Consider the following 13,710-nt stretch of genomic DNA (forward strand, 5'->3'; position numbering starts at 1 on the left):
TGTCGGCAACTGAATTAGTTGAATTGAAGAAGCAACTTGAAGAATTGCTTGAGAAGAAGTTTGTGCGTCCAAGTGTTTCTCCTTGGGGTGCACCAGTATTGTTAGTGAAGAAGAAAGAAGGTACGATGAGGTTGTGTGTCGATTATCGGCAGTTGAATAAGGTGACTATCAAGAATCGGTATCCATTACCGAGGATTGATGATTTGATGGACCAGTTGGTTGGAGCTCATGTTTTCAGTAAGATTGATTTGCGGTCGGGTTATCATCAGATCCGAGTGAAGTCAGATGATATTGCGAAGACTGCTTTCCGTACGAGGTATGGTCATTATGAATACATTGTGATGCCGTTCGGTGTGTCTAATGCCCCAGGTGTGTTTATGGAATATATGAATCGTATATTTCATCCGTACCTTGATAATTTTGTTGTGGTGTTCATAGATGATATATTGATATATTCTAAGACGGAAGAAGAGCATGCAGGACATCTGAGAATTGTTTTGCAGGTGTTAAGAGAAAAGAAATTATATGCAAAGTTATCTAAATGTGAGTTCTGGTTGAAGGAAGTGAGTTTCCTTGGCCATGTGATTTCGAGTGGTGGGATTTCTGTGGATCCTGCTAAAGTTGATGCTGTATTACAGTGGGAAACTCCGAAGTCTGCTACTGAGATACGCAGTTTTCTGGGGTTAGCTGGTTATTATCGCAGATTTATTGAGGGCTTCTCTAAGCTGGCATTGCCATTGACGCAGTTGACTAAGAAGGGCCAAGTGTATGTGTGGGATGCAGCTTGTGAAGCGAGTTTTGTTGAGTTGAAGAGGCGGTTGACCAGTGCTCCAGTGTTGATCTTGCCTAATCCTGGTGAGTCCTTCGTTGTTTATTGTGATGCTTCTTTGATGGGTCTTGGTGGTGTTTTGATGCAGAATGGTAAGGTTGTAGCTTATGCTTCTAGACAGTTGAGAGTTCATGAGAGGAATTATCCTACGCATGATCTGGAACTCGCAGCCGTTGTATTTGTGTTGAAATTGTGGAGGCATTATCTGTATGGTTCCAGATTCGAAGTGTTCAGTGATCACAAGAGTCTGAAGTATCTGTTTGATCAGAAAGAGTTAAATATGAGGCAGAGAAGATGGTTAGAATTACTGAAGGATTTTGACTTTGAATTGAGTTATCATCCCGGTAAGGCTAATGTAGTTGCAGATGCGCTGAGTAGAAAGTCTCTACATATGTCTATGATGATGGTTCGAGAACTTGAGTTAATTGAACAGTTCCGTGATATGAGTTTGGGTTGTGAAGTTTCCGCTGATAGTGTAAAGTTGGGTATGCTGAAGTTGACTAGTGGAATTCTGGAAGATATTCGGAATGGTCAGCAAGTTGATGTCGCTCTAGTTGATCATATTACTATGGTTAACCAGGGTAATGGTGGTAATTTTGAGATTGATGAGAATGGCATCCTGCGATTTAAAGGTAGAGTTTGCGTTCCTGAGGTGTCTGAATTGAAAAAGAGTATTCTTGAAGAGGGCCATAGGAGTGGGTTGAGTATCCATCCAGGTGCAACTAAAATGTATCAAGATTTGAAGAAGTTGTTTTGGTGGGCTGGTATGAAAAGAGATGTTGCTAAGTTTGTGTATGCCTGTTTGACTTGTCAGAAGTCAAAGATTGAACATCAGAAACCGGCAGGTATGATGCAACCTTTGAAGATTCCTGAATGGAAGTGGGATAGCATTTCCATGGACTTTGTGACGGGATTGCCGAAGACGGCGAAAGGTAATGATTCCATTTGGGTGATTGTGGATCGATTGACTAAGTCGGCGCATTTCTTGCCGATGAAGATTAATCACTCTTTGGAGAAGTTGGCAGAGTTGTATATTGAGGAGATAGTGAGGCTGCATGGTATTCCATCCAGTATTGTGTCTGACAGAGATCCCAGATTTACTTCTAGATTTTGGGAAAGTTTGCAGGAAGCGTTGGGGACTAAGTTGAGGTTGAGTTCAGCTTATCATCCTCAGACTGATGGTCAGACTGAAAGAACTATCCAATCCTTAGAGGATTTGTTGAGAGCTTGTGTGTTGGAGCAGAGTGGTTCTTGGGATAGTTATTTGCCGTTAGTGGAGTTTACTTATAATAATAGTTTTCATGCTAGTATCGGTATGGCTCCATATGAAGCATTGTATGGTAGGAGGTGTAGAACTCCATTGTGTTGGTATGAATCAGGTGAGAGTGCTGTACTCGGACCTGAGATTGTGCAGCAGACGACTGAAAGGGTTAAGATGATTCAGGAGAAAATGAAGATTTCTCAGAGTCGTCAGAAGAGTTATCATGATAATAGGAGGAAGGCACTTGAGTTCCAAGAGGGAGATCATGTGTTCCTGAGAGTTACTCCGACGACAGGTGTGGGAAGAGCTTTAAAGTCTAAAAAGCTTACTCCGAGGTTTGTGGGTCCGTATCAGATTTTGAAGAGAGTTGGGGAAGTGGCGTATCGGATAGCTTTACCGCCGTCGCTTTCTAATCTGCATGATGTGTTCCATGTATCTCAGTTGAGAAAATATATCGCGGATCCTTCGCATGTTGTTCGGTTGGATGATATCCAGGTGAGGGATAATTTGACCGTTGAGGTGTTGCCAATTCGGATAGATGACCGAGAAGAGAAGACCCTGAGAGGTAAGAAGATTGCGCTAGTGAAAGTTGTTTGGGGAGGTCCAGCTGGTGAGAGCTTGACTTGGGAGCGTGAAGATCAGATGAAGGAGTCGTATCCGGCTCTATTTGCTTGAGGTATGTTTTCGAGGACGAAAACTTCTAAAGTGGGGGAGAGTTGTAACACCCCGATAAAATAAGGCTAATTATTTTAATTGAATTAATATAATATTTATTAATTTAATTAATTAATTGGAAATATTATTGGATTATTATTATTATTATTTTAGAAAATATATAAGTTGGGATAAGAGAAAAAGTTTCTCATTTTGGAACAGAAGGGTTTTACGTGGAAGTTGAGAAGCTGCAGAGAAGGGAGAAGCTGTAGAGCAAAGGCTGAAGAACGGAAAAGCGGAAGCGTTGAGTTGCCGAATTATCTCAGGTAAGGGGTCTGAATCTTATTAAACGATAATATGCGAGCAATTTCATGTATATGTTGGACTGTTGATGGATTTTGAGGATGTTAGGGGGGATTGGGAAAATTGGGGTTTTGATGGAAAATCACGTTGGATGAAACTGTGTTTAGACTGTAATTGAATATGTGTTTAGGTTAGTTACGAATTTCCGAACGTATAGCTTTTTACGGAAGTTGAATCGGAGGTCCGGAAGTCCTCCAACGGCGGAAAATGCGGAGAACTCTGCATTCTGCCTTGTGTTAGCGCAGGAACTGCTGTTTTGTCTGCGTTAACCGGTTAACCCAGGGTGTTAACCGGTTAACACTGTTACAATTTGTGAATATGTTGAGTTTTGCCTGCGTTAACCGGTTAACCTATAGCGTTAACCGGTTAACACTGTTGCGTTTTGCCTGGAGAGGTATTGTTGTCCCGCGTTAACCGGTTAACGCATGGTGTTAACCGGTTAACACTGTTCCAGTATTGAAAAATGACTAATTTTTATGTTGAAATTGTGATTTGGCCTATTGTGGTTGATTGGGATGAATCCATGTGTTAAGATGTAATGTTGTTGTTGTTTTGTTGAGTTGTATGTCATGCTATTAATGATAAAGATAACATGATCATATGATGTTGTTGTTGCGATGTTGATTATGATGCATGTTTGGTGTGCATGCATTCATGAAAGGCCGATGCCTAGTGATGAACGGACTGAGTTCCAATGATGTTGTTGACTCCGGGCTTGTTGAGAGGCTTGGTTCCTTGCGGGGAACTCGGATTCTATGGTGATGAATCTGGGAGTGGTGATCCTGTAGTTGGTCACAAAATGGGTATACCGAGTCGTGTTGAGTCATGCATGGGTGTGTGCATTGCATTTGATGTGTTGTTTTGTTGATGTTCATAAGTATGTTGGTTATGATGATTATGATGAGCTGCGTTGGCATGTGTGAAATATATAATTATGTTTACATTCCTGTCGTTATATTATTATTTAATAATGTAATTCTCACCCCTTCTGCATGTGTTTATGTTCATCTATGATGAGCAATGTGCAGATACAGCGGAGTAGCTATTGTTGAGGTTTGAAGAATAAGTGTAGGGTTATTCTACGGAGTCGAGTCAAATGCTCTGGTCATGTGACACCGGGGTTATGGGATTCGATAGATAATTACATTTTATTTATGTTGTTTATGATGAATAATTGTTGAGATGTTTTGTGGAGATCATGTTGACACATTATTATAATAATTATGTTGTTGTCCGCTGCGAAGTTTTAAATCAAATAAATAATATATGTTATGTTGTGATGCGAGAAATAACATGTTGTATGAAATGTAAACTCTTCTACATGTTGTACTCTGATAATATATATAAATATGTCGTTTGGGTAGAAGAGTGTTACAGAGAGCATTGAATATCAGAAGGTGTGGGAGTTCAGAAAGCTGGAACTCTCTCCACAAGTTAATGACTCGATAGATCTTGGGCTTTTACTCACTATGCATCAACACATGTGGTGTGAGCAAGGTGAGTGACTCACAGAATAGTAGGAGATGGACTATACATCTCTTTTGTCTACCAATTGCCTTATTAAAAGGACTTCACCTGCTTGGGGACAAAAATTAAACAATCACAAACATTGCCTCTTAAGGAGGACTTCAGACAGGTGCCTGGCTAAATAACAAGCCAGGTCTTCCAGACTACATGGAGACAAGAGATTCTACCTCAATACTAATGCTATCAAGCAAAGCAATAGCAAGTTCACAAAGGAACTAAAGCAACTATGGTACCTGAAATCAATCAAATATAATCAGTATACCAATCACAAAGTCAAAACAGACAAGGTAAGAACAAACAGTCAACACAATCAATCACATGTGCAAAGCACAAACTCAAATCAAATGAGTTAGCATCCTACAAAACAAACCAAGTTAGTTCATAACAATCAACTAAACCAAACTCAATCAACTTGAATTAATCTCCTTAAAGCAATTGCTTCTTCAACCTGAAAATCACATTCAAACATGAGAAGTGAACCCTTAGGCCAAAGCCTAGGGTCAAAGGAGGAGAAAAAATTTAAAACAGAACATGAAACTTGATCAAAATCAAGATTTATCAAATAAGAACAAATTCCAGTTGGTCTCACATCAGAACTATTCATCAATTGCATTTCATAAGCAAATCATGTCAAACTAGGCAAGTTGGGAACTCAATGATGTAAACAGAATGAACACAAGCATGTCAATACCAAGATGGCTCAATAAATTCCAGGAAAAATCATGCTTAAACATAACACATTGAATGAGCAACACACCAAATTTCATGGCATTTGGATAAAGGGAAGCAAGTCAATTAAAATCAACAAGTCAAAGCATGTTCAAACAAGCTCATACAAGGCCACAAATCATACATCAACTTCAAGCAATCATAAAACAGAAATCAAACATGAGAAATGAATGAAATCAAAGCCATGGAAAACTTCAAGATGTCTATAATACACATGCCAAATTTCAAAGTCATCCAATAAACACCAAGGATTTCACAAAACATATGAGATCATGACTCACAAAATGTTCACAATTGACCAAACAGAGGGAAAATTCTCAAACAAATAGAAAATGCATTCAAAAATTCCAGGAAAACTCGCAAGCAAACAAGACATCCATAAGTATTAACATGCAAAAATCCAGGGCAATTGGCATAGCATAAGCATGGAAAATAAAATCAAGAACGTGAACAAGACATGGTGTGACATACATTGTCACACCTCCAAAGATCACATCATATCTCACAATCCAGAAATGCAAAATTAGCAAACCATATACCAAAATGACTAGGAGTGAGTCTAGATCATGCATGTAAAACTTCAAGAATTTCCAATTAAGCATCAAGATTTCATGGTCCAAATAGTAGGCAAGGTGCAAGGAATGGTACATGAAAGTAAACCCTAGGCATTTCTAAAATCCAACCGTGCACAAATTTATTAAAAATCATCAAAAATAAAGCACATAACAAGGATCATGGTGAAAAAAATTGCATGTGAATTGGATCAATATTTTTTGATTTATGAATTTTTCATGTTGGAAGAAAAAATAAAAAATGTGAAATGGAAGCATGAACATGTAGGCATGGCATGGAGAAAATATGGCAAGGCAAATGGAAAAGTGCCGAAGCGGGGAATCGATCCCCTGGCTAATTCAAATGGAGCGCCCTTTTGATGAAACGCTGTGTTTCATTAAAAGGTGTGGCGCGTCCTGATTGGTCACATGGCAGAAAAACAACAAAAACATGCAAATCCTGGCAAGGCGAGATCTAAGCACGTTCTGGAAACAGAAATTTGAACATTCATCATCATTCAAGCTGTTCATCATCAACATGAACAAAATCTCACAGAAATCTATGAACCTTATATGGATCGAACCAGCATTCAACGTACATCAACAATCTAATCATGATTTATCCTAATTTTATGCATGGCAAGAGATTCGATAGAAACAAGTTTTGGTGTTCAAATTTAAAATCAAGATATCTTCATCAAATCTCAATGAAATCGCACGATTCAAGTTGCAGTGTGCTCTACTAACTAGGATCTACAAAAGCCATATGATGATTGCAAGAATTGGAGAATTCGAATTCCTACCTCTTGAAGATGCAACAACTTGATTTGTTGGATTCAAGGCTTGAAACTATGAAACAGATGCTCAGTGATGTTTGGATGAAGGTAGGGAAGCAATACTTCAGCTCAGAACAGCTTGAATTCGCAAGAATCTCCAACTGCCATATGCATCTTCAAAGTTCTACAGTGGTGATTCTTCAAGATTTTCCACGATTCTCCTTCAACAGATCTCCTATAGTACCTGCAGATGATGAACCACACAAGAACAAGCAAGAAGAATGATGAATTTCGATGGAAAAAGTGAAAAAAAGCTTGAGAGAAATTGAGAGAATTTTGGTGATTTGTGATTTGGATCTGAGATTGTGATTGGTGATTCCGATTTTCTGTTATGATTAGGAATATATACTCCTGTTAATCCAACTTGCTAATCAATACTTAGCCAAAACCAATGAGATTAGTGAAAATGAATCTTTCATGCACTTTGGCCAAAATGCCCTTTTGATCATGCAGCCAATGGAACAGTAGAAAACCAGTTGAAGCAAATCCAAATTTCTGTTTTAAGGCTATTGGAAGTGGTTTGGAGTGAAAATCATGTGTATTTTTCAAAATGGCTTTTTTCCCACCAAAATTTAAATGGTTCACTTGAAAAATGACCTTTTTATGTGATGATTTTTGATGAAATGTAATGATGGATTATGATAAAGCATGTCAAATGGAGTTTGCTCAAAGAAACCTCACTCAATTTGGCCAAATGGTTCAAGAGTTATGCCTCCTTGAAGTTCAACTTTTCTTGAAAATGATTTGATCATAACTTGCCAACCATAAATAAGAAATGGGTGTTCTTGGACGTTTTGGAAAGGTGAGAGCAAGATCTTCAACTTTCATGTTGGACAAAATTTGATTTGAAGCTTGCTTGATGATGTAAAGTTGAGGAGAAGACCTTTCCATTTTTGACAATTGGAAATTACAGGTCACTTGCTATTTTTGGAAACTTTTTGTCTGACCTCCAATTCCTCAATGATGGTGTTTGACATGTTATATGAGGCTTATATGGACATGGATGAGACCTCTCAAAACATTTCCCACCTTCAAATCCCTGATTAAATGCACAGTTGACCACAGTTGACTTTGCTAGGGTTTTGATTGACTGAGCCATGCTTTGATGAATTTCAAGCCTCTTTCTCTTGAGATCTTGGTTCCACATGATGTCACAACTCATATGAACTCTTATGAATGATCATGGTGCCCAAATTCTTCAAGAATGGCCACCATCTATTGCTCAATGGCTGATTTTGACTGATTTGACCTAATTGCTTCATCTGCAAGTAACAATATTAGATGACAATATTTTTGTACTTTTGGTTAGTAAACAAATGAAAAGCAATGATATACAAATGCTAAACATGCTTGGTGATCAAGAACCACTCTCAAAAGATAACCCACCCACAAGAAAGGAGGCAAAGGTGCACAATGATCCTTGAGGCAATGATATGATATGATATGATGCCATGAGGGATCTTAAGGACAAAATTGGGGTCTTACACTCTCCCAAGAGTGGTATGATCTCCAACAGGGTAAGATATTCATTCATATTCCGGGCATAGCTGTATCCTCTTCCCCCAGAATATTGTTGTGGATTATCCCGCCGAGTGGATTTTGTTTGCCGAGGTTATTCACCTCTCTTCCATTCAACAGAGCAGTGTTTCTTTCCTCCTCAGCAGAGATGTTCTCCTGGAAGGTTCGATTTTTGGTGGTTGGTCCCCAGAATCCCTTTATCCCTCGGATAGATTCCCCAATAAAGTGGCTTAGGTGGCAGATGCTACTTGTGCATTAAAATCTTTTCCCCTAGTTGTGGTTGATAATTCATCCCCCACAGAGATATTGTTGTTTCCTGGTATCTCTGATCCCCGGCAGATTAGATACTCTTCGGCGATTCTGGATTTCTTTTTCGAGATGTAGTACCGGGTGGTGGATTCATGGATCCTGTGTGTGTTAAATATGTCTGTTTGTCAGCATTCATCATACATAAACCACGCATATACATGCATAATTATAACATTCAGATATTCATGTTGCATTCTTTGCCATATATCGTTGTTTGTTGTCTCCTGCTATTTGGTGATATATATCTCCCCAAGCAGATGTGTGTGTCTGATCTCTCCATATAGAGTCAGCTCCATAAGCAGAAAGCGTATATCCTTTCTTCCATATTCCCCACCAAGCTATGTCCTCGTGGATGATGGTTGTTTCTGTTTCCCCCCCAACACATATATTGGGATGGGTTTCCCTATTGAGTTATATCCTCATTAGGACGAGTCTTGATTCAGTTTGCCTCTTCGGTTTGTTCCTAAATTAGCTCCTGTGACTGTTTCCTTTTACTTCCCTGTGGTATAAATGAATAATTACTCAATAATTAGTAAATCATTCATATTATCCCCGGCGGAGCCTGTGGTTTTCTACCCTTATACCGGTAGTTGTAAACCCTATTCTCTTTCCCTTTGCAGAGTTAACCTTGTGTTCATCGTTATCGATGACAGTTAATTTTCCGTGGTTTCCTACCCAGTATCCGGTAGGTGTAATCCCCTCCTTGATGGTTATCTTCATCCAGTATTCGATGTTGATATTCCCTCTTTTGCCTAGATAATTGCCCTGCGTTCGCAATTTATCCCCAGCAAGTTATCTCTCGTTTACCCTGTTGTTGGTAACGATTCTTGCTCTCCTGAATTGGTCATCATTATATACCTAGTTTCGGTATCCCGATGCCTTTTCTTTCCGGTCGATTTATCCTTTATTAACCCAGTAACCGGTTGTGGATAATCTTCCATGCGAGTATATTATCTACGTTCTGACGGTAATAGATAGTATATCTCACGCACTCTTCGGTCGAAGCCTTTTGTTCTTTCCCAGTTGAGTAAGATTCATTTCCCCTTTGCGGAGTCGAGTGTCCATCCTATAATCGAGTTTGCTTTTAGCCCTCTTTCGGATGATGAGTGTCTTGGGAATATTCTCCGATTCACGCCTCGGTTGGTCACCTATTATATGCCCAGTAACCGGTATCCTTGGTGTTCCTCCCTTTCTGCTCCCTATTATGACTTTTGTCCCCTGTGGAGTCAGATTTCCCTGAGTTGAAATATACCTTTTAGGTCTTCCTCAGATGATTCGGAGTTTTGATATCTCTCACCCTTATACCGGTCTTAGATATTCATTTCTTCCCGAGCATGTTGTATCTTTGACCCTTATGTCGGTGTTCAGATCACATGTCTCATTGAGCTTGTTACCTAGTAACCGGTAACACCTCATCTCGCTGCTTCCCCAGGAGAGTCTTTTTAGACATCCCCAGCGAGGTCCCTTAGTGGATCTTCCTCGTCCGGATTTTATCCGAAGTATTCGTTGTGGATAGTTTCGCTGTATTGGCATATTCCCCAATACATACATCTTTGAGTCACTTCGAGTCTTTCCATTGGTTTATCCCCTCTGGAATTCTGCTCCCCAAGCTTTGAGTCATGCCCTGCTCACGCATTTCTTTCTTATCCCCATAAGAGGCCCCAAGATCTTTGTCCCATTGAATGTGGATTGTTGGTGTCTCATGATTTTCTTTACTCCTTTGTGGACACATATCCCCACAGAGTGTTACTAGTTTTCATACGTACATTTGCATCATGAGGTCTCTTAGGGACCAAAATTCGTCTATTTGTTATTATTTAAGCCTATTCTACCTCGTCGAGACGAAGATTTTAACCTTCACTTCTCCGGATAGAATGACCTTAAATAGGGGCATTTGTAAGACCCTAATTTTGTCCCTAAGATCCCTCATGGTATCATAACATTTCATTTGCATAGCCTCAAGGATCATTGAGCCTCTTGGTTCCCTTTACCTTTGGGTGGGACTCCTTGTGAGTGGTTTGAGATCACCAAGCATGCTTGAATTGTATATCATTGCTTTTCTCATTTTTGTTTACTAACCAAAAGCACAAAAATATGTCACTAACATCTTTTGTTTGTAGCTTGAGCAATCACAAGGTCAAAAGCCTCTAGGAGATCCTTGGTACAAAGACATGGTCAAGAAGAGGTGAAAGCAAGCATGGTAATGGTTCCCAAAGCTCTCATCCATCAAATATTCCTCCCTAGCATCTCAATTCATCATTTTGATCAAAGCAAGTCAAAGGGTTTGAGGTCTTGTTCTTCAAGGAAACCCTAATCCATCTGTGCACCACAATGCCTTGCTCATGAAGCAACCTCAGCCCATGGTCAAATACAATCAAGGTAAGTTCTTTAATTCATCATTTCATGCATATTTGAACTTATTTGAGTGTCCTCAATCATCAATTCATCAAGGTATGAGTTGTGGACTTGAAAAGTTGATCAGTCAATTCATCTGACTATTTTGAAATGCACTGAGACCTAACTTTTTATGTGTTGGTCAAATGAAGATGGTTCCAAAATAACAAATGTTCTTAAGGACAATATGAACAACTTTCATGTTCATAAACATTTGATTTCAAGCTTGGAAAGCCATCTTCCATTCCAATACATTATAGGTCATTTTGATTGAAACCCTAATTTTGGGTCAACTTCCCAAGGACACAACTCATTCATTTTTTATGACTTTGAGGTGGGATCAAATGAATTGGAAATATTGAGATGTCTACTTCAAATGTTATGTTGAACAAAATTTCAAAATCTCAAAGGAAACACATGTGATAATGCAAGACATTATAGGTCCCTTTGGGTCAAAGGCATTAAAAGTCAAAAAAGTCCAACTTCAAGTGCCCATAACGCTTTCATCAAAAATCCAAATGATGCAAAATTTAAGTCCATTTTGATTTTCTTGAAAATATCTACAACTTTGATGTTGGAGGTTTTTTCATTTGAAGCTTGCATCATCAAAACAGAAGGGCTTGAAAGTTGGCCAATTTTAGAAACCTTGCCTTGACATGTTTTGCACATCACACTTTAAACTCAAATCTCATAAATTTCCACATTCCAAATGGATTTTTGACCAACATAACATTTGTTCCTCATACAAAGACCTTTCCAACCATTACCCATATGCCTATGCTTGGATGTTCTAAATGGTATTTTCGAAGAGGTGAATGATTAGGTTCAATTGTGGAATTCATGTTGAAATCTTGTTGCACAAGCCAATTCAGAGCAAATTACACGTCCAAACCCTTGGCATTTGAGCTCAGCTTGCATTTGGCATTGCTTTTGGGCCTTGTGCATGATCATGCAAGCCCATGCAAGTGGTATCCAAATTCATGCACACGGATCATCTCACACTTTCCTTGCCAATTCCTCTATAAATAGAGACTTCATTCCCTCCATTTTGGACAGACAATTCAACCTGAAATGCTGTAGAAATATTTCCCCAACCATCACTAAAGAAGCAATTGCATTTTCTTCAAAAAATTTCAGATCTCGAATTCAGCTTCATCTGGTTGTATTCATAGATCTAATGCTTATAGACCTTCATTATACACTTCATTGAACTTCTGTTTTGATAAGGCAAGCAAGGTTTCAAGATCAAATCACCAGAACTCAAGCTTACCTTCCAACTGGTATTTCCTTCGATTCTCCTAATCCATTGACCTATTGGCTGTGATTTTGTGTTGGCTGAAGTCCTCTCAATAAAGGCATCATGTTTACAAGAGTTTTATTTGCAGGACCGACTACAAAGTCCTAGACTTGGTGTTGAGTGTATGGTTATTTAGTTGGTAAAGTATTTAAAATGTTTAAAAGGAGTGAATGTAACTCTTAGCAAGTTAAAAATACAGTAAAGTAATGCCAACAATCTCTAGCCTTCCTATCAGAGGTTTATTTGCAGGACCGACTACAAAGTCCTAGACTTGGTGTTGAGTGTATGGTTATTTAGTTGGTAAAGTATTTAAAATGTTTAAAAGGAGTGAATGTAACTCTTAGCAAGTTAAAAATACAGTAAAGTAATGCAATAAAAGACAAAAGTCTGGTGGAAATAAAGACAATAAAAACAAAGACAATTTGGTAAGTTAAATGACTGATAAATAAAGTGGAAGCAAAAGTACATTTTTGTAAGGAGATGACTCTTTTCTCAAAAATGCTTTGATACTTCAAGTGTACTCCTACTGCAAATGCTAAAACTTTCACCCCTGAAATAATCCCTACAACTTGCTTAAATACTAGTAGAAAATAACCGTTGGGAGGTTGTAACTCTGTTCCGAGATGACACGTGTCGGCCCACTTCTCCCACATATGTAGGTAACTTCCCATGTTTCAGGCACCCACGATCTCTAGCCATCATGGAGTGATGGCCTTCGACTTTGAATGGCCCTTTTCCATGTCGACCCTGGACTATAATTTTTCCTTGTCGACCTAATCCTCCGACAGACCTATGGTCGACCATGCTTTCCACTCTTTTGGACAAAAATTTTCAGCTAACAAATTGCCCTTTGAAAAGACTGGTTTCGACTTGATCTTATCGACCGAGGAACCTGCCTTTTGACTGTCCAAATTCCGGCTAACCGTCTAATCATTAATGATGGTTTAATGTGTGATGATGACTTTCCTGCAGTGCGGTTTCCCAGACACACTATCATCATTATCATTTACCCCCTAGGTCGTGAGATTGCAACCAACACCACTAACTCTTTCACTACTCCCTAGTTGGACATTTGTCAGTCGATTAGTGCTTGATTGTTCACCTTGCTAGCTTATAAATAGCTATCTCTTCATCCTCCAAACTTTTTCTGCTTCCATAACTGTGTTACGCATTTTTCCTTGCATCTTTTTTCATCAATTTCTGCAACTTACTTTTCATCCAAACCTCCAGCCTCACCATATTTTCTTCAAACTGTTTATCCATGGCTTCTTCTACTCACACTAAATATGCAGGTTCTTTCGCTACTGGGAACAACCCCGTCGCTTTTAAGCTCACTACAAAAGAGAGCATGAACTGCATCCCTTAACCTGTTTCTTCTGATGAAACGGTGATGAAAATCTGGCAGCGTAAGATGCTGATTACTTTCGTGCTTGATAGGAAAC

This window comes from Lathyrus oleraceus, chromosome 1 (genome assembly GCF_024323335.1).
Source record: "Lathyrus oleraceus cultivar Zhongwan6 chromosome 1, CAAS_Psat_ZW6_1.0, whole genome shotgun sequence".
Taxonomy (NCBI): Eukaryota; Viridiplantae; Streptophyta; class Magnoliopsida; order Fabales; family Fabaceae; genus Lathyrus; species Lathyrus oleraceus.